The sequence below is a fragment of the Opisthocomus hoazin genome, chromosome Z (assembly GCF_030867145.1).
Source record: "Opisthocomus hoazin isolate bOpiHoa1 chromosome Z, bOpiHoa1.hap1, whole genome shotgun sequence".
NCBI lineage: Eukaryota > Metazoa > Chordata > Aves > Opisthocomiformes > Opisthocomidae > Opisthocomus > Opisthocomus hoazin.
The window spans coordinates 21,335,198-21,362,333 of record NC_134454.1 but is presented as its reverse complement, the minus strand read 5'-3'; the positions used below and the strand labels follow the sequence as shown (position 1 = coordinate 21,362,333).

The 27,136-nt window shown below is 40.5% G+C and overlaps 1 protein-coding gene across 35 annotated transcripts in view; it reads left to right on the top strand.

The window, feature by feature from the left end:
- Positions 1-27,136, top strand: part of PTPRD (protein tyrosine phosphatase receptor type D) — a 1,391,241-nt gene that overhangs the window by 619,247 nt on the left and 744,858 nt on the right. Inside the window, exon 7 of one of the 35 annotated variants that reach the window (XM_075446991.1) lies at positions 20,131-20,152. The exons of the other annotated variants lie outside the window; for them this stretch is intronic. The gene's annotated coding sequence lies outside the window, so the exon portion shown is untranslated. The remainder of the gene's footprint in view (positions 1-20,130; positions 20,153-27,136) is intronic. 35 annotated transcript variants of the gene reach the window in all.

The following is a 27,136-nucleotide window of genomic DNA, read 5'->3' as shown; positions in this document are numbered from 1 at the left end:
AATCCTGATGTGTCTCACCTGCACTGAGCAGAGACAAAGGATCACCTCCCTGACCTGACAACAGTTCTCTTCCTAATGCATTCCAGGAAAGGCTTCTTTGCTGCAAGGATAGATTGCTGGGTCATGGTCAACTTACTGTCCACCAAAGACCACCAGGGCCTTTTCTGCTGAGCTGCATTCCAGACAGCTGGCCTCCAGATGGCTGCTGCTGCATGCAGTTATTCCTTCCCAGGGGCAGAGTTTGGCATTTCCCTTTGCTGAACATCAAGACTTTTCTGTTGACTATTGCTCCAATCTGTCTAGGTCCCTCTAAATGAAGACACACTTATCTGGTGTGTCAGCCTATTGTTCCACTTTGGTAGCCTCTGAAAACTTGCTGAAGGTACACTCTGTCCATTGTCCAGGTCATTAATGAATGTGTTCAGCGGCGTTAGACCCAGTTAGGCAGTGTTTACCCCTGGGATACAGCAGGATTAAGTGGCCTGCAGCTGGGCTTTGTGCAGCTGATCACAGTCCTTATAGCCTAGTAATTTGACCAGTTTTCATTCTACCTTATTGTCCATTTATCTAGTCCATACTTCACTGTTTGCCTATGAGGATGTTAGTGGAGACAGTGATGAAAGCTTTGCTAAACTCAGCATAAGCAACATTCACTGCTCTCTATTTTTCCACCATCCCAGTCACCTCATCATAGGAGGCTAAGCATCATGGTTAAATCATGGTTAAGCATGATTTCCCCTTCGTATATCCATTCTGAGTACTCCTAAAAGTCTTTGTGTCCCTTATGTGTGGAAATTATTTGCAGAAAGATTTCCTCTGCTGCCCTCCCAGGGATCAAGGAAAGGTCCATGGGCCTGTAGTTCCCCAGATCCTCCTCCGTTCTGTTATTGAACAGAAGAGTGATCTTTACATTCTTCCAGGATTCAGAGACCTCCCCAAGTCAACACAGACTCTCAAGATAATTTCAGAATGGTCTGTTGATGACATGAACCAACTCCTCAGCAGTGGTAGGTGCAACCCATCAGGTGCCATGAATTTTGGGTAATTCCAGTTTGTTTAAATGATTCCTAACCTGGTCCTTCCTACTGCGTCAAGTGTAGGTCTTGCTTTCTCCAGACTTCCCTGCAGGTGTCAAGTACCTGAATTTTACCCTTAGAGATCAGGGTGAAGAAGGCATCGAGTGTTTTAGTCTTTTCAGTGTCCTTTGCTGCCAGGTGCCTTGTCATGTTCAGCAGTGGGTATGCATTTCAAGCTGTCTTCCTTCTGCTTCTGTAGAAATCATTTTTCCCTCCACATCCCATATCAGATGTAGGTGGGCTCTGGCTTTACTAACCCCGTCTCTGCATGCTTGCACAGTGTGTCTGTTCTTCCTGGGTCACCAGTCCATGTTTCCACTAATATGTTGTATTTTCTAGCTTGAGTTTTCTCGGGAGCTCTATGTGAATCCATGAAAGATAGTTCCTTCTATAGAGTGATGTGTATTTTGTGTTAAGGAGGAAAGAAAGGTCCTGGAAAATAGCACAGGGCTTACAAAATGTGTTAAGATCTAGTAAAGGAGGAATCCATAGCAGCAATAACAGTGTCCTCTGAGAGGAACTGTAAGTGAACAGTCATGCTGCTGAGTTGATGATAAGTAGAGTTTCCTACAGACACAAAACATATTTTCTGGTATTTGTTCAGTTCAGGAAGGCACTATAAATCAATACGCTGGAAAGAAAGACTAAAAGAAAAGATACATTCAGGAAGGTCCAAACAGATAGGGCAGATTTTTTTACAAATCTTTTGTTTGTTCTGCCTATTTCTCAAAAAGTACTTTAAATCTGAATCTGTTTTTTAGAATTCCTGATTTGGTTTATGAATTTTCTTTCCTAATGAATGATGACTTTAGAAATGAAAAGTCCATTTAGCAGGCTCCTGCATGTGAAAAAATAGATAATTATCCTTTACCTCTCTGCCCAGTGTGGAGTATGAGAATTTTCTGCAGTTGTGTCAGTTTTGTTGCATCTTGACACTTCATTATGTTTACCGAGCCTCAGCAGAAGGGTAAGTTTTTGAAAGTGCAAATCTGTCTGTAAACATTGTAAATTAATTAATATCTTTACTTCATAAGTATAACAAGTCTAGGAGGGCATCTCTCCTGGTTGACTCACTGAGCACTTCTGACGAGAAGTTATCTCCTACAAACTTCAGGAATACCCCATGCCTGTCACTGTTTAAGAGGCATTAGGAAAATGCCCTTAATAAAATGCTTTAACATTTGATCAGCCCTGAATTTGTCAGGTAGATGGACTAGGTTGTTGTCGTAGGTCACTTCCAACTGAAATATTCTGTTCTGTTCTGTTCTATTCTATTCTATTCAAAACAAAAGATAGCTGAACTTCATCTGAAGAATTCAGCTTCTCAAAAATGCCTTCGTCGTCCCAAAAACATAATCACATCAAAGCCCATCTCTATAGAATTGTACTTTTTTCCAAATGTGCTGTGTATAACAACTTTTACCACACTAGCTCTACAAATTTTGACTTCTTTTGCAATCTTTACAAAAGATGGATGATAAAGAAGGCCATATTAACTCATATGACACCATTTAGATACCATATAACTGATTTCAAGTTAGTATTTCTGAATGGTACTGAAAAGTGTAAAATACATACCAACAGTTGCTTGCTGACTCAATTGCACAAAGAACGTATGTCCCTGTCTCCATCATATAATAATGAACAAGAAAAAGATAATCTATGTAAACCAATGTATCTACTAATTTCTTTGGTGTTCAAAACTAAAGAAGTGCCCAGTCTCCTTATACTATCTGTTGTGAAGGTTACTCTTAACAACAGCTGGCCACATAAGGTTGCAAATCTTCACATCATTTTGTGTGGAAAAAAGTCTTATACAACAACTATAACAATAACTGTACTTTGAAAACTATGAAAATCACAAGAAAAAGTTTTAATTAACCAAGCTAAACAAACTTTTTTGTAAGATCTAACCAGTATAACAGCACGACAAAAATTAAATGCAAAATGAAGTGGAGAATAATTTTGCCAAAAAATATTCTGCTAAAGTTTGGCAATATTTGATTATGACAGAGCTTTCTGTTCAAACATTAGAAAGTCTCCAAATTTAGACAGTTAAACAAGACCAAGAAAAATCTTGTCCCTGCCATACAGGCTGGCTTTAATGTCCTGCAGCCTCATTTGCTTGAGCACACTTTCAGATTCTGATCTTCTGAATATTTTAATATAAATTAAACAAAAATTACTCCATTTATTCTGTTTTCTGAAACAAATGAATTGTGTTGACTAGAATTATTTTTCTCTCAAAAGATCCTACAGCAAATATGTCAAATAAAAAAAAAATTAGCCAAATTTCTTCTTTTTTTTTTTTGTAAAATTGCAGGAAATTATTTATATGGTTTGTAAGGAGAAATGTTTTGCAACCACAAAAATAGTCATCACTGTTAGTACCAGAACAGATAATGGAAATCATTTCATATCAACCAGGGCAGCTGCAGAGAAGGAAACTGTTCTCTGTGAGCATAGGAGGCAAATCCAACTCATGAAGTTCACATCCATCATTTGATTAATCATAAGAAGAAATTTTCTAATGAAATTATAGAATCAAAGAAAAGTCTAGACTGGAAGACACATCTGGAGACCATCTAGTCAAGTCTCTAGTCAAAATTAAAGCCTTATATTACTGAGGCCTTGTTAAGCTACTTTGTGAATGTTTCCAGTGAAGGGAGATCCCACCAATTTTCTGTGCAACCTGTTCCAATGCTTAATTGCTCTCCTGATTAAGATTTTTTTTCTTGCATCTGTTAACCCTTGCCACCATGTATCTACGTGAACAAAGTACCTTCATCTTCTCCATAACTACCTTCTAGGCACTGGATGACCATAGGTAGATTACCACCAAGGCAGCCTCTTCTCCAAGCTGAACAAACCCTAAGTCTTCAGATATCATGTACCCCAGACCCTGCAGCACCTCATTAGCTGCTGGACTCTCTTAGATATTTGAAAGTCTCTCTTAAATTGCAAGACTAATACTGTGCAGAGTATTCCACCTGTGAACTAGTAAGTCATTAAGGGACAGGAGCATCCATCATGCAAAGAGAGGCCGAGAGAGCTGAGACTCTGCAGTCTGGATAAATCTCAGGGGAGATCTTATTCACGTGTATAAAACACCTGAGTGGGACGGTGTAAATGTCCTGGGTTAGGCCAGGATAGGGTTAGTTTTCACAAGAATCCAGGAGGGGACGCAGCTGTGTGAGCTGACACAAACTGGCCAAACAAACAAGGTTTTCGATACCATGTGCTGCCATGCTTGGTTCTGAGTGGGGGAGCTGGCCGGGAGGGAAGCGAATCTCGGCTTGGGAGAGAGCTGGGCAGCAGACGGTGACAGTTGCTCCATGCATTCCACTGTTTTGTATATTCTTTTTATCAGTGTTATTGTTGCTGCTCGCTTCCTTTGCTGTTCTGTTTAACCATCCTTATCCTGACCCAAGAGTTTTGCCTTTGTCTTTCCATTCTCACCACCCCAGTGGGGGGAGGGACGATAGAGAGACCACGTGGTCCTTGGTTGCTGGCCAGAGCCAAACAACGACAGTAAATAATTTGGAGCCAGCGTCTTCTCAGTGGTGCCCAGTGAAAAGGACAAGTGGTAATGTGCAAAACCTGAAAGATTTGAAATTCTATCTGAACATAAGAAAAATGTTTTTTCTTGTGAAGGTGTTAAAAAACTGTCAGAGGCTGTCCAGAGGGGCTGTGGAGTCTCCATCCTTAAATAAGTTAAAACCTGCTTGGAACACACCCAGAGCAACTTGTTTTTGCCAGCCCTGTTCTGAGCACGGAGTTGCACCAGACGATCTCCAAAGGTGCCAACCAACCTCAGCCACTCTGCAGTTCTGTGAAGCGCTTAACAAAGCAGCATTATCACATCCCTTCGTACACTGCCTGTAACTTTTCTGATGCAACCCAGTGCACAGTTTGCCATCATGGCTGCAAGGTTATACTGTGGATTTGTGTTCAGCTTACTGTACACCAGGACACCCAAAATTTGCATAATCAGCATATGGTAAAAATCTTTAACATTACTTGCAAGACGAATTTTCACATTACTTGTTAAAAGAACTTTAGTGAATACAGGATTATACTGGAGATAGCATTACTAGCACTGGAAAACACACTTCCAAGGTGTGACTGAGGAACTCCTTTGAATCTGCCTTTTCTGTAAACACATTTTCTGCTACTCTCACATGGAAGTTGCTGTTTTACTCTTGTGTCTCATCCATTCCACTTCTGTATTTTTCTGGTGCTGAATGTTGTACACAGTAAAAAGGATGGTACTTTGCATCTAGGAATATGTTTCTGGGGTTTTACACTCCCATAGTTCACAGTGCTAGTAATCAAGAAAATAACTGAAATAGCAAGGAATAACAGTGTCAAACCAGTTTTCTTGGTGACTTAATAATCCTGCCCCACCCCAATGATTTCAACCTTCTGGAGGTCCAAAAGGCTATGTACATTTAAAAAGAAAATAAGCTATGTCTATAGTAAAATTGAATTTATCAATGTCTTTTATCAAAAATTTTGGGACACAGCAGTGTCTTGCATGGTCCTCAGAAAATGAGTCTTATTGTAGATGTTTGTCATGCACTGAAAGTTAGGCTATTTGTCTCAGAACTTAACTCTGTTTAAAAGAATGTTCATAACTTAAGTAGGTCCCAGAATATCATTCTCATTTTATGGACATACATGAAATATTATTTTCCACAGGATCCTAAGGCATAATGATTTACAATTTACATTATCACAGACTGAATAATCAACTGAGTAAAATCTGTCAAATTATAATGTTGTATTTAATATGAATGCACATCCAACCCTCTCTGCAAGAAATTAATTGTAATTTCATGCTGTAGGATTTCACAATACAAAGAACTGATCATTACATTTCCACTTTTAAAAGAAGCTGTATAATGTGAATACCACCAGATCTATAGTAATTTATCATTCCATATGCCCTAGACTATGTCAACAACCTTAAAAAACACATTTTTAAGTGCAGTATATCAGTTCTACAAAGTATGTAGTAGAAATACTCTAAAAAAGCATGACACTGCTAAAGTGATTATCATATATCCAAACATTTGTATGTCACTATAGTGTCCTATGTGTTTTTCAGAACTCCAGGTTTTTTTCCCAAAATTCACTACGGTTTGAAACAAATTGTCCTCAGAATCCACTCATTTGAATTTTTAGGCAGGTACACATAAAATTTGCACTTGTTTCTCTTCAATGACCATTTATTACCGTCAAATTCGTGCTTTAAGAAGAAAATTCCTTGGGCAATACTATTATGCATTGACCATTTTTGTATTTACCAAAATAATTTTTTAGAGAAGTAATTGTAGACGTTTTCATTTTACTGTAAGTTAATAGTAATCTAATATGTGTATAAGGTAGCAACTACTTCATTATTCCTTATTTGCTCTGATCTCTGCTTCGCTGTGACTGGATTTTTTTTCTTGTTTTTTCCACTTAATTTACATAGAAAACATGCATTGCTTCAAATTTCACTTCAAATTTCCCATTTTATTTCCCATGTACTTCTACAGCACCCATGTGACGAAGACTTTTGAGTTAACAATTAGGATCATTAGGGAAGAAAAACAAGCAGTAAGACCTATATTTTTTGTGCTGAAAGCACAGAACAAGATCATCTATACTTTAGTTAGTAACCACTACTGATTCATTGAATAGATTACCTGAAAGCAAAAGTATTAGAAACTGTATCTAGTGCAGTAAACGTGTAACACTCCTTGCATGTGTAAGCAGCTTTGTTAGAGTATTAAAGCATTGCCACCACAACAATTTAATATTGATCTTATCATGTTATTAAAAATGGAGCACAAATAAAGGATGATTCAATGTTATTTTTTTCTTAGTTTTGTTTTCTTGTTGTTTTTGTTTTGCACTGTAGATTTCATTGGTAAACAGTACTTTGATCTGTAGATTTTTTTTTATTTTTTTTTTTTTACTGAAGTACTTCTTCCTATTCCTTAAGTAGAAACCTGTAAATAGGGACTTAATCATTCATTGTAATTACACAGCGTGTTCACACTCATTTCAGCAACAGGACGGTGAAAACATGAAGAAAATGAAGTAGCGATGTCTATAGCAAATTTAAAACCATGCTTATTTTTTATTCAAAAAGCAACTTAAACCTGCATTATAAGTCTGTTGTGTTCTTAATTGTTCTGCAAGCTTTCCAACAAAAATAAAGTCAAAGCTATCTGCTTTACACAAGACCCCAACTAACTTTGAGTTTTGGAAGTCCTCTGGTATTAACAATTTCATAAGTGGCTACAGCCAAATGATATACCAAAATTATTGCAAATGTCTCTCTGGTTAATAAAGTCAGTCTTCACTAAATTAATCTTACCTCGCTGTGAAGTGATGAAGTCTTATCCATTCATAAGTTTTCTGAACAAAATGCGCATATGGTCCCTAATCAAACATTTGTTTGTTTAACAGTGAAGTATTTTTAAAATTCTTTTGAAGGAATGAAGCATGAGCACACGCCCTCTTCTTTCACTAGCAAGAGAAATTGAGAGAGAGATCTAAATGCCTTTCTCCCCACCCAGTACAATGTATTACTTACATGAAAATCAGTCAGAAGTTCACCAGGTATCCAGGGATCCTGAAGATAAAAATACCATTGTATAAATCAACAAATTACCTTATTCATTTTGAAAATCCACTAACTTTTGTGCTGTATTGGTGGTGCTGCATTGGCGCTGCCAGTTTCAGGATGCTCCAGTGATTTTATAAAAAAAATATGCAATATTTGACAGTCAGATTTGGGCTGATTGGGACAGAAATGGACATGACTGAAGATTTTGAACTAGTAATGAAGGCTTGTTTTCAGTTAGCCTTCTGTTTTGCTCATTCTTCTGTAAAGCAGCACTAAATCCATGGTTTCACTTTAATATACTTCTCTCTTCTGAATGTGCTATTATTTGACCAGAAGATTCTGAGCTTGACAGTCATTGCCCAGCAACTGAGTAAGCAGTATTTATAGCAGTACTTCTACATACTAAACTTGCCTCATTCCCTTCAAGTAAATATTTGGGGTTCAGTCTTTTTTTAATATTGCTATAGTTCTACAGTATTTTCTGATATTTCTGGCTTACTTTTATTTGTTAATTTTATTGCATACCCATAGCAGCTAGTTTAGATTAGTTTTTATCTTTCAGTGATTTAGGGTTTGTTTGTTTGTTTGTTTGTTTGTTTGTTTGTTTTAAAAGCACTTCCATATTTTTCACTACAGCATTTCATAACTTAAGCAAAATTGGTCACCTTAGAAATGCTCCAGCATCAGATCCTTCGACACATATATATATATATTTCGAGGTGTGTGATTTGGGAGTGATGGGAGTGAGAGACAACTCCCTTTTGGATCAAAAAGTAAGTTCTGTGTACCAATGTTATTCAGTAACTGTTCTTCAATAGGTAACGGTTTATTCATTACAGTTTGAATTGCATGCTCTTATCTAGTGGAGGACGTAATTTCGGTTTTCTATAGATTAAAAGCTGCAGCTTGTCATCATCTTTTTTTCACTTTCTGACAGAGCCATTTTAAACATGAAATGTGACATTTTTGGAGATTTTACCAAAAAAAGTTTAAGATTTGGTAGGCAGTTTACACTTACAAGCTCTCCCACTCCTGAGATACATTGTTTCTTATGGAAGATGTCTTGATGAAATCCATTTAATGCACCCACATACATTGAAGACGTAAGTGGTGGGTTGATCTTGGCCAGATTCCAGTCCCCAACTAGCCACTTTCTCACTCCCCCTTCTCAGCAGGAGAGGGGGAGAAATTAAGATGGAAAAACTCATGAGTCTGAACAAGGACAGGGATGTCACTTACCAATTAACTTTAAGGGCAGCGCAGACTAAACTTGGGGAAAATTAGTTTAATTTATACTCCACTGAAAAGAGTGGGATGGTGAGAAACAAATACAAAACTGAAAATACCTTTCCTCTCACTCCCTCAGTCTTCCCAGGCTCAACTTTATTCCTGACTGCTCTACCTACTGCCCCTTGAGCAGCGCAGGTGGATGGGTAGTGGGTGTTGCAGTCAGTTTGTACAAGCTCCTCTCTGACAATCTTTCCTCCTTACACTTTTCCTCCACTCCAGGACTGGTCCCTCACACACCAGAAAACTGCTCTTGTGTGGATTCCTCTCTGCTGGTTGCAGGGGAATCACTGCTTCTCTGCAGCCCCTAGCTCACAGCACCTAGGCACCTGCACTCCACAAAATGTGAGAAGGTTTTGTGTTTACTGATATTTGTTGTGGGAAAATTGATGCAAAAACTTTGATTCCTCAGTGATTTGACTTTTCATTAGTAGTGAGCATCAGCAGCGGAAGGATATTTATAACCTTACTGTAGTGCCAAAACAGAATGGCATACACTGTGCACAGCAGCCTAGTAGAGCAGGGATACATTGACCCACTTGTCTGCAAAGACTCTCCTTCTTACACTAGTAATGGCCATATATATTCTAAGAACTGCTATTTAGAGCATGTGTACGGCACAAAATAACACTAGCATAAAGTGATGATGCAGTGTTCCTACAGAATCACACAGTAACACAGAGAATGGTAGGGGGTGGAAGGGACCTCTGAGGGTCATCTAGTCCAACCCCCATGCCGAAGCAGGGACACCTACAGCAGGCTGCAGACGACCACGTCCAGGGAGGTCTTGAATATCTCCAGAAAAGCAGACTCCACCACCTCCCTGGGCAGCCTGTTCCAGTGCTCCGTCACCCTCAGAGGGAAGAAGTTCTTCCTCATGTTCAGACAGAACTTCCTACGCTTCATTTTGTGCCCATTGCCCCTTGTCCTGTCACTGGACACCACTGAAAAGAGCTTGGCCCCATCCTCCTGACACCCACCCTTCAGATATTTATAAGCATTTATTAGGTCCCCTCACAGCCTTCTCTTCTTCAGGCTGAACAAGCCCAGCTCCCTCAGCCTTTCCTCATAGGAGAGATGATCGAGTCCCCTCACCATCCTCGTAGCCCTCTGCTGGACACTCTTCTGCAGTTCCTCATTTTTCTTGAACTGGGGAGCTCAGAACTGGACACAGTACTCCAGATGAGGCCTCACCAGGGCAGTGTAGAGGGGAAGGAGAACCTTGCTCGTCCTGCTGGCCGCACTCCTCCTAATGCATCCCAGGATACCATTAGCTTTCTTGGCAACCAGGGCACACTGCTGGCTCATGGTCAACCTGTCATCCACTAGGACACCCAGGTCCCTCTCCACATTACTGCTCTCCAGCAGGTCCACCCCAAGCCTGTACTGGTGCATGGGGTTGTTCCTCCCCAGGTGCAGGACCCTGCTCTTGCCCTTGTTGAACCTCATCAGGTTCCTCTCTGCCCAACTCTCCAGCCTATCCAGGTCACGCTGAATGGCAGCACAGCCTTCTGGTGTATCTAACACTCCTCCAAGTTTTGTGTCATCAGCAAACTTGCTGAGGGTACATTTTAACTCTTCACCCAGGTTGTTGATGAAGAAGTTAAACAAGACTGGTCTCAGTACTGACCCCTGGGGGACACCACTTGTTACCGGCCTCCAACTAGACTCAGTGCCACTGATGACAACCCTCTGAGTTCTGCCATTCAGCCAGTTCTCAATCCACCTCACTGACCACTCATCTAGCCCACACTTCCTCAGCTTCCCTAGGAGGATGTTATGGGAGACCGTGTCGCAAGCCTTGCTGAAGTCGAGGTAGACAACATCCACGGCTCTCCCCTCATCTACCCAGCCGGTCACACCGTCGTAGAAAGCTATTAGATTGGTCAAGCATGATTTCCCCTTGGTGAATCCATGCTGACTACTCCTGATAACCTTCTTTTCCTCCACTTGCTTGTTGATGACCTCCCGGAGGATCTGCTCCATCACCTTTCCCAGTATGGAGGTGAGGCTGACGGGCCTGTAGTTCCCTGGGTCCTCCTTCTTGCCCTTTTTGAAGATTGAAGTGACATTGGCCTTTCTCCAGTCCTCGGGCACCTCCGCTGTCCTCCAGGGCCTCTCAGAGATGATGGAGAGTGGCTCAGCAACGACATCCGCCAGCTCCCTCAGCACTCGTGGGTGCATTCCATCGGGGCCCATGGATTTGTGGGCGTTTAGATCGCTTAAGCAATCCCTCACACAGTCCTCCTTGACAAAGGGAAATTCATCCTCTCTGTGGGCTTATTCTCTTATCTCCAGGGCCTGGGATTCCTGAGGGCCTGCCTTGGCACTGAAGACTGAAGCAAAGAAGGCATTCAGTAGCTCTGCCTTCTCCGCATCCTCCGTCACCAGGACACTCGCCTCATTCAGCAGCGGCCCCACATTGTCCGTAGCCTTCCTTTTGCTGCTGATGTAGTTTGAAGAAGCCCTTCTTGTTGTTTTTGACATCCCTTGCCAGCTTCAATTCCAGGTGGGCTTTGGCGTTCCTCGTCACATCAAAAAGATGAAAGAGAGTTCACTTGGTAGGCCAGATTTTCCTGACTGAAGAAAAGGGGCATAAGTGCAGTACCTCATATTTATCTCCCAATTATGTTTTAATTCATGACAATTTTGAATCCCTGTGGTTACCTATTATGTATTTGCTTCTCACTCTGCTTCCTTAATGGGTGATCTCTCAATTCCACACAGCAAAGTCTGTGCTGATGCTGCTGCTAATGCTGCATCTCTCTAGAATGTGCTTTGGGATTTATGTAGAAAAGGTATCTTTATTTACACTCTGTTGGAAGTTCTTACTTTATGACTGACTGATTGCAAAATATTTCTTTAACAATTTCTTTACTTGAGGGAGGATACTTGACAGAGTTTAGAATCAGAAATCTGGACCAAGTGGGAAAATGTTGTGATTTATTATCATTTCCCACTCATTGTAGGCTAAGTAAAGTAAAACAAAACTAAAGGAAAGATAAAAAACCCCATAAGGTTATGTTATATACCTGCACATATTATCTATGTATAATATATGTATGGTATATATTATATACATGTAATGTATATTTATGCAGTGTGATTATGCATATTACTTTGCATAATTACTTAAAAAAAAATGAAAACTGTAATTTGCCAGATCAAGATAGTTAAGTCTAACCAGCAAAATCTGAATACAGAATATGTGGAAAATTTTTCTCTTTTTTATGCACAGAAATAAGAATTTACCAGCACATTTTTTGACTTTTTAGGTTAATACATAATTTCAAGGAAATCACATCTGCTTTCATAAAGTATACTGAGTAAGAAACTGTATTTGTCTCAGACAACGTAATGACAGAAATGATTGTGGCATTCAAGTTTTACATTTTGTTCCATTTCTCTGTCTCCCTCGCTCTTCTCTTGTTCTTTTCCATAGTGAGGTCACCTGTAGGGTTTTCAAGCTATAAACAGTTGCGATGAGTCAGAACATATTAAAAGCTTTGGAATACACTTAGAATGACAGAATGGTTTGGGTTGCAAGGGACCTTAAAGATCATCTAGTTCCAATTCCCTTGCAATGGGCAGAGACATCTTCCACTAGACCAGGTTGCTCAAAGCACTGTTCAACCTGGCCTTCAACACTTCCAGGGAGGGGGCATCTGTCCTAATCCAATATTGGGAGTGTTTTCGATGTGATCGCAGGCGACTAGATTAAGATGCAAATGGAGTCAGATGCTATGCAACCTTGTAAACTTTATTTCTGTGAATGGGGAATCGGATGTCGGGCGGGGACGGCAGTGGGGGGAGGACATGAGAAAGAAAGAAAGTAAAGACAAGCAACCCCAGGGGGAGAGGAAAGGAGTGCAAGAAACAGTTACCACTACCACAGATTAGGCGATGTCCAGCAATGTCCGGTCAGCTCAGTCTCTGTGCAGGCATGGAGGTTCCGGCGGAATGGAGTCCAGCAGCAAGGCGGCAAGGAGAGCAAGAAAGCTTAGAGGATCATGTGCCGTCTTTTTATAGGGACATTTGACCATGTGCTATACATGTAGTTCATGCCATACATGCTGCTCGCGTAGACGAGTCCTCTCTGCGCACTAGTCCATGTGCAAGTGCTTTCCTGCAGGTCGTTGTGGCTTTTTTGGAGGCCAGGAAGAGACGACAACAGCAATGTAGAGACAAAATCAGTTGATAGTGGTCTTCTACAGCATCCGCACCTTCTCTGGTCAACCTCTTCCAGCTCCTCGCTACTCTCATGGTAAAGAATTTCTTTCTTCTGTCTAATCTAAATTTACATTTTTTTAGCTTGAAGCCATTACCCCTTGTCCTATCACTACATGCTCCTATAAAAAGTCCTTCTCCAGCTTTCTTACAGGCCCCCCTTGGGGACTGAAAGGCTTCAATAAGTTCTTCCCAGAGCCTTCTCTACTTCAGGCTGAACAACCCCAACTGTCTCAGCCTTTCCTCATAGGAGAGGTGTTCCATCCCTCAGACCATCCTCTGGATCCGCTTCAACAGCTCCATACCTTTCTTGTGCTGAGGGCTCCAGAGCTGGATGCAGGAGTCCAGGCGGGGTCTCACCAAAGCAAAGCAGGAGAATCACCTCCCTCAACCTGCTGGCCATGCTTCATTTGATACAGTCCAGGGTATTGTTGGCCATCTGGGCTGTGAGCGCACATTGCTGCATCATGTTGAGCTTATTTTCAACCAACAGTCCCAAGTCCTCCTCAGGGCTGGTCTCAATCCATGCTTCGCCAAGCCTCTATTTGTGCCTGGGATTGCCCCAACCCATGTGCAGGACCTTGCACTTGGCCTTGTTGAACTTCATGATGTTCACAAGGGCCCACCTCTCAAGACTGTCAGAGTCCCTCTGAATGGCATCCCTTTCTTCCAGCTTGTCAACCGCAGCACACAGCTTGGTGTCACTGGCAAACTTGCTGAGCAGAACTCAGTCCCACTGTCCATGTTGCTGACAAAGACATTAAACAACACTGGTCCCAATACCGACCCCTCAGGAATGCCATTTGTCACTGGTCTCCACTTGGACATCGAGCAGTAGACTGCAACTCTTTGAGTACGACCACCCAGACAATTCCTTTTCCACTGACTGGTCCATGTATCAAATCCATTTCTCTCCAATTTAAGAGGAGAGGATGTCATTCAGGACAGTACCAAATGCTTTGCACAAGTCCAGCTAGATTATTTCATCTGCTCGTCCCTTATCCACCAGTGCAGTAATCCCATTGTAGAAGGCCACCATATTTGCCAGGCATGATTTTGTCAGCCCTTAGTGAAGTCATGTTGACTGTCACCAATCACCTCCTTATTTTCCATGTGCCTTAGTACTGTTTCCAGGAGGATCTGCTCCATGATCTTGCTGAGCACAGAGGTGAAACTGACAGTTGTGTAATTCCCCAGGTCTTTCTTTTTACCCTTTTTAAATCTAGGGGTTAGGTTTCCTTTTTTCCAATCATTGGGAACTTCACTGGACTACCGTGACTTCTTAAATATGATGAATAGTGGCCTAACAACTTCATCCACCAGTTCTCTTAGGACCTGTGGATGCATCTCATCAGGTCTCATGGACTTGTGCAACTGCAAGTTCCTTAGATGGTCTCAAACATGAGCTTCTCTTATAGTGAGTGGTTTTTCATTCTCCCTATCCCTGCCTTTGCTGTCTGTGACCTGGGCAGTTGTGGCTGGACCACTTGCTGGTGACAAGTGAGGCAAAAAAGTCATTGACTACCTCAGCCTTCTTCATATCCTGGGTAATCAGGTCTCCTGTTTCTTTCTAGAGAAGGTTCACATTTTCCCTGGTCTTCCTTCTGTCAGTGATGACCTATACAAGCTTTTATTGTCGCCTCTGACATCCCTGGCCAGATTTAATTCTGTCAGGGCTTTAGCCTTCATAATCTGATCCCTGGCTACTCAGACAGTTTTTCTGTGTTCTTTCCAGGCTACCTGTCCTTACTTACACCCTTTGTAGGCTTCCTTTTTGTGCTTAAGTTTGTTCAGGAGCTCTTTGTTCATACATGCAGGCCTCTCAGCATTTTTACTTGACTTCCTCTATGTTGGGATGCATCTCTCCTGAGCTTGGAGGAGGTGATCCTTAAATCCTTGTTGGACAGAGACAGCCTTTCGTTACACTTTGTGGGATTTTTTTGTTGTTGATTAGAGAGTGGGGTGGGTTGGGGAGGTGGGTTTCATTTCTGTTTGTTTTTTTAAGCAAGAACTGTCTAGTGTGTTCGAGTTTTCCTATTATGAAATATTTTAGCTGGCAGAGAATCCATCTATAGCTGTTAAATTTGTGTAATAAATATTAATTTATGGATATGCTTAGAGAAGTTATATAGGTGTAATTTACCAATACTTATATTTAATGTTAACAGAAATCAGTGAGGTATTTACTTCATTAATAAATGAAGATTTTTTTATGAATTTACAATGCAAACTTTCCCCTGTGAGGAAAAAGAAAATAAAAATATGTTGGTAACTTTTATGCCCATGATATAGTGAAAGATGTTCAATTGCATCAGGTAATATTTAGGCTCCATACCCTCACATGAAGACTGGTGACATATTCAGTCTGCTAAAAGTGAAAGTGTTTCCTTTTCTTTGTTACCTCTTTCTCACTCTTCTTGACTCAGTGTCACAGCTTGTCTCTTTCCTAAATCTGAGATTTTGTGTTCAGGAACTACAAAACGTGTTACAAGCTGCTGGGAGCACGAAAGTTTCCAGCAGATGTCATGTTAGTAATAATAGCATATGGATTCATTCTATCCTACATGCTGTAATTTTTACACTGTTGAACTATGCATGTATATATTTACATTGTCTTAAGCTTTTTATTTTAATATGCATGCAATGTTTTGCTTATTTATTGTTGATACATCAACATCTTTTTCAGACATAATTAGTTTATCTGCTGCACATATAGTATCTTCCCTAGAATAATCTTCAGTCTCAGTAAACACAAAAACAGTAGGAAGCAAATTGTACCCTAGGATGCTCAGCCATGTTTTCTACTGAAGTCATTAGCGTCCCTGAGCGATAAGTCATCAAGGGAAGAATTTCACCCCAATTGTTTATATCACATGTCACTATCTTCTCAAGCAGAAATCATTAGAGGAACCTATCCTGTTTTCTCTTGGCATCAGAATTCTCTGAGCTGCTATAAAAATTTAGGGTGCATAAAGAATGTGCCAATGACATTGGAGGTAACTTCTGGAGAGCAGAACTTCTTTGTTGAAATGAATGTCTACTGTTTCCTTGAGCCCTGTAATTGTGGGAAAGGTACTCAATTGGCCAAAGAACTGTCTGTGTGTAACATCATCTTGGTATTGAGAAGCATGAAATTCTGAGTAAGCCATATACTTCAAAAAGCCTTCCTGTATTGCTGTTACATGAGAACAGGAAATTGAGGAAACCTGAATTTGGGCTAGGTTGGGGAGGAAGTGGAAGGCTGCTCACTTTCCGTGTTGTTAATAAAGGATGACTACCTGCAAAGGTTCATTTCCAACATTGCCTTTCCTCTGTTACCCTCAACTGCTGCCCTAATGAAAGACAGGGTAGAGAAGGAGTTCAAGATAAGACAGTCATGACCATTAAGAAAAACAGTGAATTCAACAACACCTGTGACAACCTCGTAAACTCTGAGATACAGTAAACTACAGATGTGGATTATAGTTAGGCCGAACAGAGAAACATGAGGGCTAGCACACAAGAAACATAGCATTGTACAGAGAAGCAAGGAGACAGAAGGCCACAGAGAGAAGAAAATCAGCAGTAAGATGAGAGACCAACAGGAGGAAAAGAAAAGTGGCACTTCATTTACTCACCGAAGATGAAATCAAGGTAGAGAACAGGAGGAAGACAAGCTAAAAATGGCAATCGGTTAGGAAAAGTATTGTGTCTCCTGAAATTTGAGGATCTTGCCCATTTTCCTTTTTGTCACACATGATGGATTTCTGCTACAGAATACCCTTTAAGAATACCACAAGTCCACACTCCATCACAGAAGTGAAATACCAGAAGATGGAAGGAAGTGAAAGGTGATTTTGAGGAAGGGTAGGAACATGTGTTAACCTTTTCAGCTGGAAGCTAGAAATGTAAATCTGAAAGGAAAGTGGGGAAGAGAGATAAAAAACGGAGTGTCAAAACCTAAAGGGAATCAGTGCTGGGGAGTTTGGGTGGAGAGAAGACAAAAAGAAACAAAAACAGGCATGTTATTGCAGAGTGCAGAAGGCTCTTTCAAAAGCAAAAATAGAGCAAAAGAGTGAACAAGGAAGTTGTGTGCAAGAAAAAGAAGTTTGAAAAGTTGTAAGAAAACTCATATTCTAGAACAGAATTACAAGTTAAGATATGGTAGCATGGAATAAAAAAGAGTTATGAGTCTTTACAGTTTGTTTTCTCTGAAGCTGAAGTTATGTTTAGATCTACATTTGTTTCTAGCTGTAAACAAAGTCAGAAAGGAATTGAGTTTCACGTGTTATAAAAGCAGTGATGCCCTAGGGACAAGGAGAGGCGATGTAGTTTGCCCTCATGTTTTGGGGACTTTTCATATGCTACACTAAACTTACGCTGAACATTTATTTTATTTAGCATTGTTTAGAATCCACTGTAATTTATTTCTACTCAGCATGTTTTCTGATTGCAATTATCTCTTTATTGTTATCTTTCACTACAAATCAATGGTGGTTGTGATCAGGAGTCTATTCCTTATTTATTACGTTGATATGTGGATAGCAAGTTATTTATGTACTTAATTTAAATTAATTTTATTTGTAGGGTTGAAGCAGATGTTGTGGAGTTGTGATTTCCCACGAACTGTTCAATGAAGAGTCACTTACACGAGGGTATTTTTTTCCAGAAACTTTAGTTTTCTTTGCCTGTATGTTTCTGATCAGTACTGTGCAAGAAAATGACTGTCATAACTAACACAAGTACACATTATGAGACTCGTGGTTCGTTCTCTCCCTGTTGGACATATAGTGTACTGTGCTACTTAAGATCACTGAAAATCTTTCTGGCTCTGTCTGTACGCATACATTTTACATGCATTCAGATACTGACTCTGAGCAGTAATTCGCAGTTTCCTTGGATGCTCTGTGTGTGTATATGTGTGTGCACAAGAAAAAAATGTGTATCAGCTACTAATTTATAGGACTGAAGTATGAGTATTCCTCAAACCATGCTACAAGGCAACACTAAAGACAAGCATCCTTTATATAAATCTCTAAAGATCATCTGTAAGGAGTTTATGCTTTCTTATTTTGTAGTCAACACTTTGTTTTCTGTCCTGCCTTCTAAAGGAGAGTGAAATAATTCTGTAACTGCGAGTCAAAACAACGCAACACAATCCACAATCCACAGACAAAGGGCTTGCGACGACTATAGACCTTTGCAGTTCATTGTGTCTACATTGCTGGTACTCTTATGCCCTGCCTCGTATTCCAAGTGTGAGGTTTTTTTATTACCTAAGTGAAGAACAAGAGATTTAAATAACACAAAGGATATAATCTATGGGAAAGTCACAATTAACCCTGCAAATCCTGGTTTTATCTAGAATCCTGACACAGTGACACTGTTGAGGTCTTTACATTCTCTCTTTCCTCTTCAGTCTTCTCGCTTAAAACTGACACATCTGGTAAAGATGCTAACTGTATTGTTAAGTTAAGATTCCATGGAAATGGCACAATGCATAGATTATCTTTTTCCATCAATATAATGTTATTTATTAATTATTAAACACTTTGAATTTACTGCTTTGTGTTTTGAAAAGAAGGCTCTAGAGAATAGTTCTCTTTTCCATTCTCTAACTTGTGGATGTGCCTATTTTTCTTGAATGTGTGTGTGTGGTGTCTGTAGCATATTCTGCAAACTACAATATGTTTTAGGAGACATTTCCCTTGGTCTTAGACAGAGAGGTGGAAGTACATATGTTGGATCATATATGTTGAATTGACTGCATTAAGACAGACCCTAGCACTTATATTTTTTATCAGTAGATGTCATATACTTGGTTTTATGGCAATTTTAGTTCCTTGCCAAATTTTGTATTTCACTGTGTATTTTGAAAATCCTGTAGCTATTCTCTGTGTTATTGTGTAGTGGGAAATAAATCAGGGACTGAGTATCTTGTTGGTTTAGATGTTGATAATAAGTCTTCTGTGTAGGGTATTTGTGATCACTAATTTGAGGTCATAATGAGTCTTGCTGTAGGCAAATCAATTTCCATTCAGCAAAGAGAGGCCTTTATTTCTGGTGCTACTATTTCAGGTTCAGAAAATTTATTTTCATTTTTTTTAATATAAATGCAGTCATTGTTAAATTACAAAGTGGAAATTAAATACGGTAGACCTCTTAAGGGACTACAGTGAATATAGAGTTTTGCATGTTACTTTTAGGATTCATATGATCATCATATTTGCTTGAAATTTGTAAAGTTTGAGTTCTTACACATAGATTGAACTCACACATGGTTTGATCTGAAAAAAAAAATTGAAACATGTTAAAAGAAGTCCACTTTTTGAAAAATGCAAGTGGAACATGAGCCCTTTGGTGTAGAAAAAGAAGGCTTTCCTTGGTGTTTAAGATCTTCACCTCTTTTTTCCTTCTGTACTGTCTCAGGACCCAGTGCAAAGTGGTTTTAGTCTGTGATTAGGACTTGTCTAGGCCAGGAAAAAATATAAGCTTCATAGACATGATGCTTTCTTGTTACCCTTTTTGGAGGGAGGGCATTTTTATTTTCATTTAAGATAGGGACAACTCAAGACATTTACATTATACAGTAATATTTTTAAACATATTAATAAATGATAACCAAAGCAGTTTGGCTGCTAAAACTTTCACTATCTTTCAGAAAAGGAGGCTGTTACTGCCAGCCGAAAAAGACTGGGTAATTAGCTGAATCTGGCAATATACTTTGAACGTCGGCATGTTACTTGCTACACTTTGTGAATGTTTTTCGGAACATGAAGAGGGAAATACTTCACTGCCTAGTTGCTTTTATACCTGTGTTCACACTATCAGAAAACACATATACTAATTCTAAAAGAATATTCTGTTTATATACATGTGTGTATATATAGGTATATATTCAGTGACTAGTTGTGCAGACTTTTTTTTCTTACATTGCAGGTTCTCTTGGTCTGCAAGTAAGGTGAGAAATACAAGGTATTTTTTTGCCATGACAATTGCATTGAATATAAACATTAAATGAACCTCCACTCCTTTTGAGGACTTTTGGTGGGAGGTGAGCAGGGAGTTGTTTGTTTTTTTGCACTGTAACATTCAAAACTCTGAAAAAGCGTAAGATCCTAATAGGCTTAATTGTGACAGGTTGTATTGATTTTTTAGGCTAATCTATACAAGTGGAAAATTCCTAGCATTGAAGCTGAATCACATGTAGTCTTGGTAGTCTGTGATTTAACATTATTCACCATAGCCATCCTACAAGGACAGACTCCAGGGAACATAGAAAGATCCAAATACAAGGACAAAGGAACATATGCCTCTAGAGTTTTTGGTCACTCGTTGTAAACCACACTGGACTGGTAGGTCCTGGAAAAGACAAAATGTTGGAGTTGAGAGAGAGAAGATAATCAGGGATCTGTGATTTTTTAAAAATGTAATAGAAAGATAGCAACCCTCCAGCTCTGAATTTCATCAGCTGGACCTCTTGAAGTACAGAAGAGAAATTTGTGAAGGAAGACTGTGTGTTGTGTTCTATCTTCTTACCACTGTCCATGTCTCAAAGATATTGGCAAACACAAATAACTCCAGTCAGCCACAAAATGTGCAACTATTGTGTTGGTAATTATAAAAAGGAGTCTGAAAGCTGATCTTTGCTACTTATGTAGCAGAATCTTGGATAGTCTTAAAAGGCTTAAACAAAGATGTGCACAGCAACTGTTCTTATCTTCGTACTGCCAAAGGATTCTTAGGGGATGTGCTGCCATGTTCCCATCTATCTAATACTGTAATTACTGTAGAATTTGGGCCCTCTGTAGTAATTATGTGTGTGCAAAGCATGCTTTAACAGTTTTGACAATGGGATTCACTACAGAGAGTCGATCCTTCATAGCTGCCAGAAACTATACCATTCTATGGCACTTCTAATACCAGTACAATAGAATTATCTTGCTAAAATGGAGAAATATCTTTCTGAAAACAATGAATACAAAGGAAAAAGGCAGAGTTTCTAAGTGTTGATGTAATACCTATTGTAAATGGATATCACAACCTGCTTTTAAATCTTTATAACAATATATTTAATTTTAACTTTTAGTCTTCTGCTTTTGTCAAGCAGGGTGATTTATCATGGCAAAGTGGAAATGTTTTCAATTTGAAATATGGCAGAAAAATTAATTGTTGACAGGCTGATTTGTTTCAACCTGTTTAAGAAATTTTTTCCCATTGGTTTCTAGCCAACAGCTATAGAAAGAGAAATTAATATTCAGAGAATCAGTATAACAATTGTTATTAAACTACAGTGCCCTCCTAGATATTTATTGCTGCAGTACAACTTCTAGTTTGTATGAATCAGTTTTCATTGTAGTTTATTAGCAATCAACAATGATTATTTGTCTTTAGTGTTTACGAACTATAATTCATCATCCTCTTATCTTTTATTTATGAGACAATGTCAAATGAAAGAAGCAAATTATGCATTGTTTTTGGTTGGAAGAGCTTTGCACTCTACAGCATATTAACTTTGCCATGAAGCGGCACTGTTCAATGTTCTGCTCTGACTACCATGTACATCCAATCTGCCTCCATCTCACACCAGAGGAGAAATTAGCCTCCTTGGTGGTGTCTCACACTCTGGCAACTGTGATTTCAGAAACAATTTTAGAAAAACTCTGACCTGTTAAAGTCAGTGGGAGCTTTGCCGTTTACTTCACTGAAGCCAAGATTTTATCCCTTCTGTTTGCTGTGTTGTTACTTTGGTTGACACCTGTGCTAAGCAAATAGGAAGCAGAAGAGAATAGATTCCTTCTGTTCATCTTTCTCTCATGGGAAATAATTTTCAGTGCATCTAAATTATTTGAATATTCTGAAATGGAACTGTTTAAATCCTGCTGTTCCTATTTTTTTTAGCTGTTGTCTTAAAATATTTTAAGAAAGGAAAAATTATAGCAACATGCTATCTCTGATTTCATCACACCTGTTACTGGGGAGTAGTTGTAAATACTATGTAATCTGGTGATTTTCCTTCTGAATTTCTTAAATTAGTACAATGGCAATTGCATTTATTATCAGATTCATATTATGCTAATATGAAGAAGACACGCATTTAAAACAAAAAGCAGTTGCAAAACAAATGACACAAAACAATAATGGGAATGAATGAAAGTAGAGATGAGCACATCCATTATTAATAACATCTCAAAGCACTTTTAACCAATAGAAGCTATGTTTTATTCCTGGTCATTATGATTCCAGTATGACTTTACTAAAGTAAATGGCATTATACTTATTACCATGTAATAGAATATTAGTTATTTATTTCTAATTGTCACTCACATAGAAGACCTCTGTTTCATATCAGAAATTCACTGGAGGCTTCTAAGAGCTCTTCTGCAATTTTCTTAGTAATTCATATACTAAAGCTCTATTATAAAGTTATCAGTAAATTTTAGTATGACAATCATTTATAAGACTAAAATGCATTTCATTATGTTAAGCCAGGTTCTTAACCTCCTAAGATTTGTAACAAGGCAAGATCTGCTGAAGGCAATATAATTTTGATGATGTTTGCTGTATGGTCATTTAATAAAGATTTACTGGTTAATATATACTTGATAAGGTCAGCTAAATTCCCCAAATTAGTCCGTTCCTTTCCCTTCCCTTCCCTTCCCTTCCCTTCCCTTCCCTTCCCTTCCCTTCCCTTCCCTTCCCTTCCCTTCCCTTCCCTTCCCTTCCCTTCCCTTCCCTTCCCTTCCCTTCCCTTCCCTTCCCTTCCCTTCCCTTCCCTTCCCTTCCCTTCCCTTCCCTTCCCTTCCCTTCCCTTCCCTTCCCTTCCCTTCCCACTAACAAAATTGTTTTAAAAGAATTTTCTTCCATTCTTAGCGGAAAAAAATATATTCATATTAACGAAAAAGATATTTTATAGACAAATATTGCAATATTATTATTAATGATAATACTAGGGTTTATACTGTCTTGCTTAAGTTAGTTGTGAAGGTAAAAAATTTTATATAGGAAATATACGTAAAAATGAGAAATTCAGCACTAGAAGAGGTCTTCATTTCAATATATATGTTATGATGGAATAGCTTTTTTGATGTATCCTATCAACAGACTCAGATAAAATTCATATTTTGTCTTTGCCTGTAGTATTTATTTTCAAAAACTCCATATGGTCACGTATAGCAGTGATCAGAATATTGTGGAGTTTGGGATCCTGGTGATCACACTTTAGGTTAGTACTAAGCAAAAGGTTGTAGATTTCAGAAGACAAATCTTCAGCCTGCTTAGAGCTTTGTTGGGAGGGATTTCATGGGAAGCTTCCATGAAGGATAGAGGAGCTAGAGAGTGCTGGGAGTTTTTCAGGAATGGTATCCTGGAAGCATAAAAACAGTTCATCCCTTCTAAAACTAAGGGAACTGAGTGGAGCAAGAAGCACCTTGGTTTAAATCTGAGCTTCTGAGTCTGCTCCAAGTGAGAAGCCCTTTGAGAAGTACATGGGCAAGGGTGTGCAGAGGTGCAGTTAGATAAGCAAAAGCTCAGCTTGAATTGAAACGGGCCAGAGATGTCAAAAACTACAAGAAAGGATTCTTCAAGCATATAAAAAACAAGCAGAAACAGAATGAAAATTTTGGCCCACTATTAAATAGGAGAGGTGAATTAGTCATCAACAAAGATGAAAAAGCAGAGGTTCTCAACATTTTCTTCAACGCTGTCTTTATGACCACTGTTGTGCGACAGGCCTTGGGAACAAAAATCCAGGTTGATGCAAACACAGACCCATCATCATTGAAGGAGGAGTTGGCATATAAAATGTTACAGGAGCTTGACCCCTACAAGTTGATGGGCCCTGAGAGTATCCACACAAGGGTGTTAGGAGAGCTGGCTCATGTCATTGCTAGGCTGCTCTCCATAATCTTTGAGAAGTGGTGCAGATCAGGGGACATCTCAGCAGACAGGAAGAAGACTACCAAACTGTCATCAACAAGCAAGTGGATGAAAAGAAGGTTATCAGGAGTAGTCAGCATGGATTCACCAAGGGGAAATCATGCCGGACCAATCTGATAGCTTTCTACGATGAAATGACTGGCTGGGTAAATGAGGGGAGAGCAGTGGATGTTGTCTACCTAGACTTCAGCAAGGCTTTCTCCCATAAGATCCTCCTAGGGAAGCTCAGAAAGTGTAGGCTGGATGAGTGGTCAGTGAGGTGGATTGAGAACTGGCTGAATGGCAGAGCTCAGAGGGTTGTCGTCAGCGGCACTGAGTCTAGTTGGAGGCCGGTAACTAGTGGTGTCCCCCAAGGGTCAGTACTGAGACCAGATTAACTTCTTCATCAACAACCTGGGTGAAGAGTTAAAATGTACCCTCGGCAAGTTTGCTGATGACACAAAACTTGGAGGAGTGTTAGATACACCAGAAGGCTGTGCTGCCATTCAGCATGACCTGGATAGGCTGGAGAGTTGGGCAGAGAGGAACCTGATGAGGTTCAACACGGGCAAGTGCAGGGTGCTGCACCTGGGGAGGAACAACCCCATGCACCAGTACAGGCTTGGGGTGGACCTGCTGGAGAGCAGCTCTGTGGAGAGGGACCTGGATGTCCTAGTGGATGACAGGTTAACCATGAGCCAGCAGTGTTCCCTGGCTGCCAAGAAGGCCTATGGCATCCTGGGGTGCATCAAGAAGAGTGTGGCCAGCAGGACGAGCAAGGTTCTCCTTCCCCTCTACACTGCCCTGGTGAGGCCTCATCTGGAGTACTCTGTCCAGTTCTGCGGTCCCCACTTCAAGAAAGATGAAGAGCTACTGGAGAGAGTCCAGCGGAGGGCTACAAGGATGATGAGGGAACTGGAACATCTCTCCTACGAGGAGAGGCTGAGGGAGCTGGGCTTGTTCAGCCTGAAGAAGAGAAGGCTGAAAGGGGACCTAGCTTATACTTACAAATATCTGAAGGGTGGGTGTCAAGACGATGGGGCCAAGCTCATTTTAGTGGTGCCCAGTGACAGGACAAGGGGCAATGTGCACAAACTGAAGCACAGGAAGTTCCATCTGAACGTGAGGAAGAACTTCTTCCCTCTGAGGGTGACGGAGCACTGGAACAGGCTGCCCAGGGAGGTTGTGGACTCTCCTTTTCTGGAGATATTCAAGACCCGCCTGGACAAGGTCCTGTGCAACCTACTGTAGGTGATCCTGCTTCGGCAGGAGGGTTGGACTAGATGACCCAGAGAGGTCCCTTCCAACCCCTACTATTCTGTGATTCTGTGTCATCTTTACCTCTGTGCCTGAGAAGATCATGGAATAGATCCTCCTAGAAGCTATGTTAAGACACATGGAAGCAGGGAGGTGATGTGAGACATGCAGCACGGCTTCACCAAGGGCAAGTCCTGCCTGACCAACTTACTGGCTTTCTGTGATGGTGTGACTACATCAGAGAACAAGGGAAAAGCTATGAATGTGATCTGTCTGGACTTCTGCAAAGCCTTTGACGCAGTCTCTCACAACATCCTTCTCTCCAAATTGGAGAAATATGGATTTGATTTGTGGATTGTTTGGTGGCTACGGAATTGGTTGAAAGATTGCAGCCAGAGAGTAGTGGTCAATGTCTCGATGTCCAAATAGATGCTGGTGATGAGTGATGTACTTCAGGGGTCCGTAATGGGACCAGTGTTGTTTAACATTTCCATCTGTGATACTGACAGCGAGATTGAGTGCCTCCTCAGCAGGTTTGCAGATGACACCAAGCTGAGTGGTGCAGATGACACCCCAGAAGCACGGGATGCTATCCAGAGGGACCTGGACAAAGGTCAAGAAGTGAACCTGTGTGAACATCATGAGGTTCACCAAGGCCAAGTGCGAGGTCCTGCATCTGGATTGGGGCAACCCCTGATATCAATCCAGGCTGAGGGATGAAGGGAATGAGAGCAGCCCTGCCAAGCAGGACTTGGGGGTACTGATGGATGAAAAGCTTGACATGAGGCAACAATGTGTGCTCACAGCCGAGAAGGCCGACTGTATCCTGGGCTGCATCAAGAGAAACATGGCTAGCAGTCAAGTGAATTGATTCTGCCACTCTACTCTGCTCTGGTGACACCGCAACTGGGGTACTGCGTCCAGTTCTGGAGCCCTCAGCACAGCAAGGACGTGGAGCTGTTGGAGCAGGTCCAGAGGAGGGCCACAAAAATGATCAGAGGGCTGGAGCACCTCTTCTATGAGGAAAGGCTGACAGAGTTGGGCTTGTTCAGCCTGCAGAAGAGAAGGCTGCGGGGATATCTTACAGGAGCCTTTCAGTACTTAAAGGGGGCCAATAGCAAAGAGGGGAAAAATGTTTTTAGCAAGGCCTGTTCTGATAGGGCAAGAAGTAATGGCTTTAAACTAAGGGAGGGTAGATTTATACTGGCTGTAAGGGAGAGCTTTTGTACAATGAGGGTGGTGAAACCCTGGAACTGGTTGCCTAGGGAAGTAGTGGAGGCCCCATCCCGGGAACATTCAAGGCCAGGCTGGACAGGCTCTAAGCAACCTGTTCTAGTTGACAATGTCCCTGTTCTCTGCAGGAGGGGCTGGGTAGAAGATCTCTAAAGGTCCCTTCCAACCCAAAGGATTCTGTAATTCTATGATTCTATGATTTTAATATAACACCCATCTACAAGAAGGGCTTAAAGGAGGATCCAGTAAATTACAGGCTCATCAGCTTTACTTTGTTCCCTGGGAAAGTTAAGGAATGAATCTTCCTGGGGGCTATCACAAGTCAAATGAAAGAACAATTAGGAAAAACCCGCACGGATTCACCAAGGGCAAATCATACTTGACAAACTTGATCACCTTCTATGGCAAAGTGACATGCTCGATTGATAAGGGGTGAGCAGTAGACATTGTCTGCCTGGATTTCTCCAAGATTTTTGATACAGTTTCCCAGAGCATCGTCCTAAAGAAACTGACATGTTACAGTCTAGGAAAGTAGTCT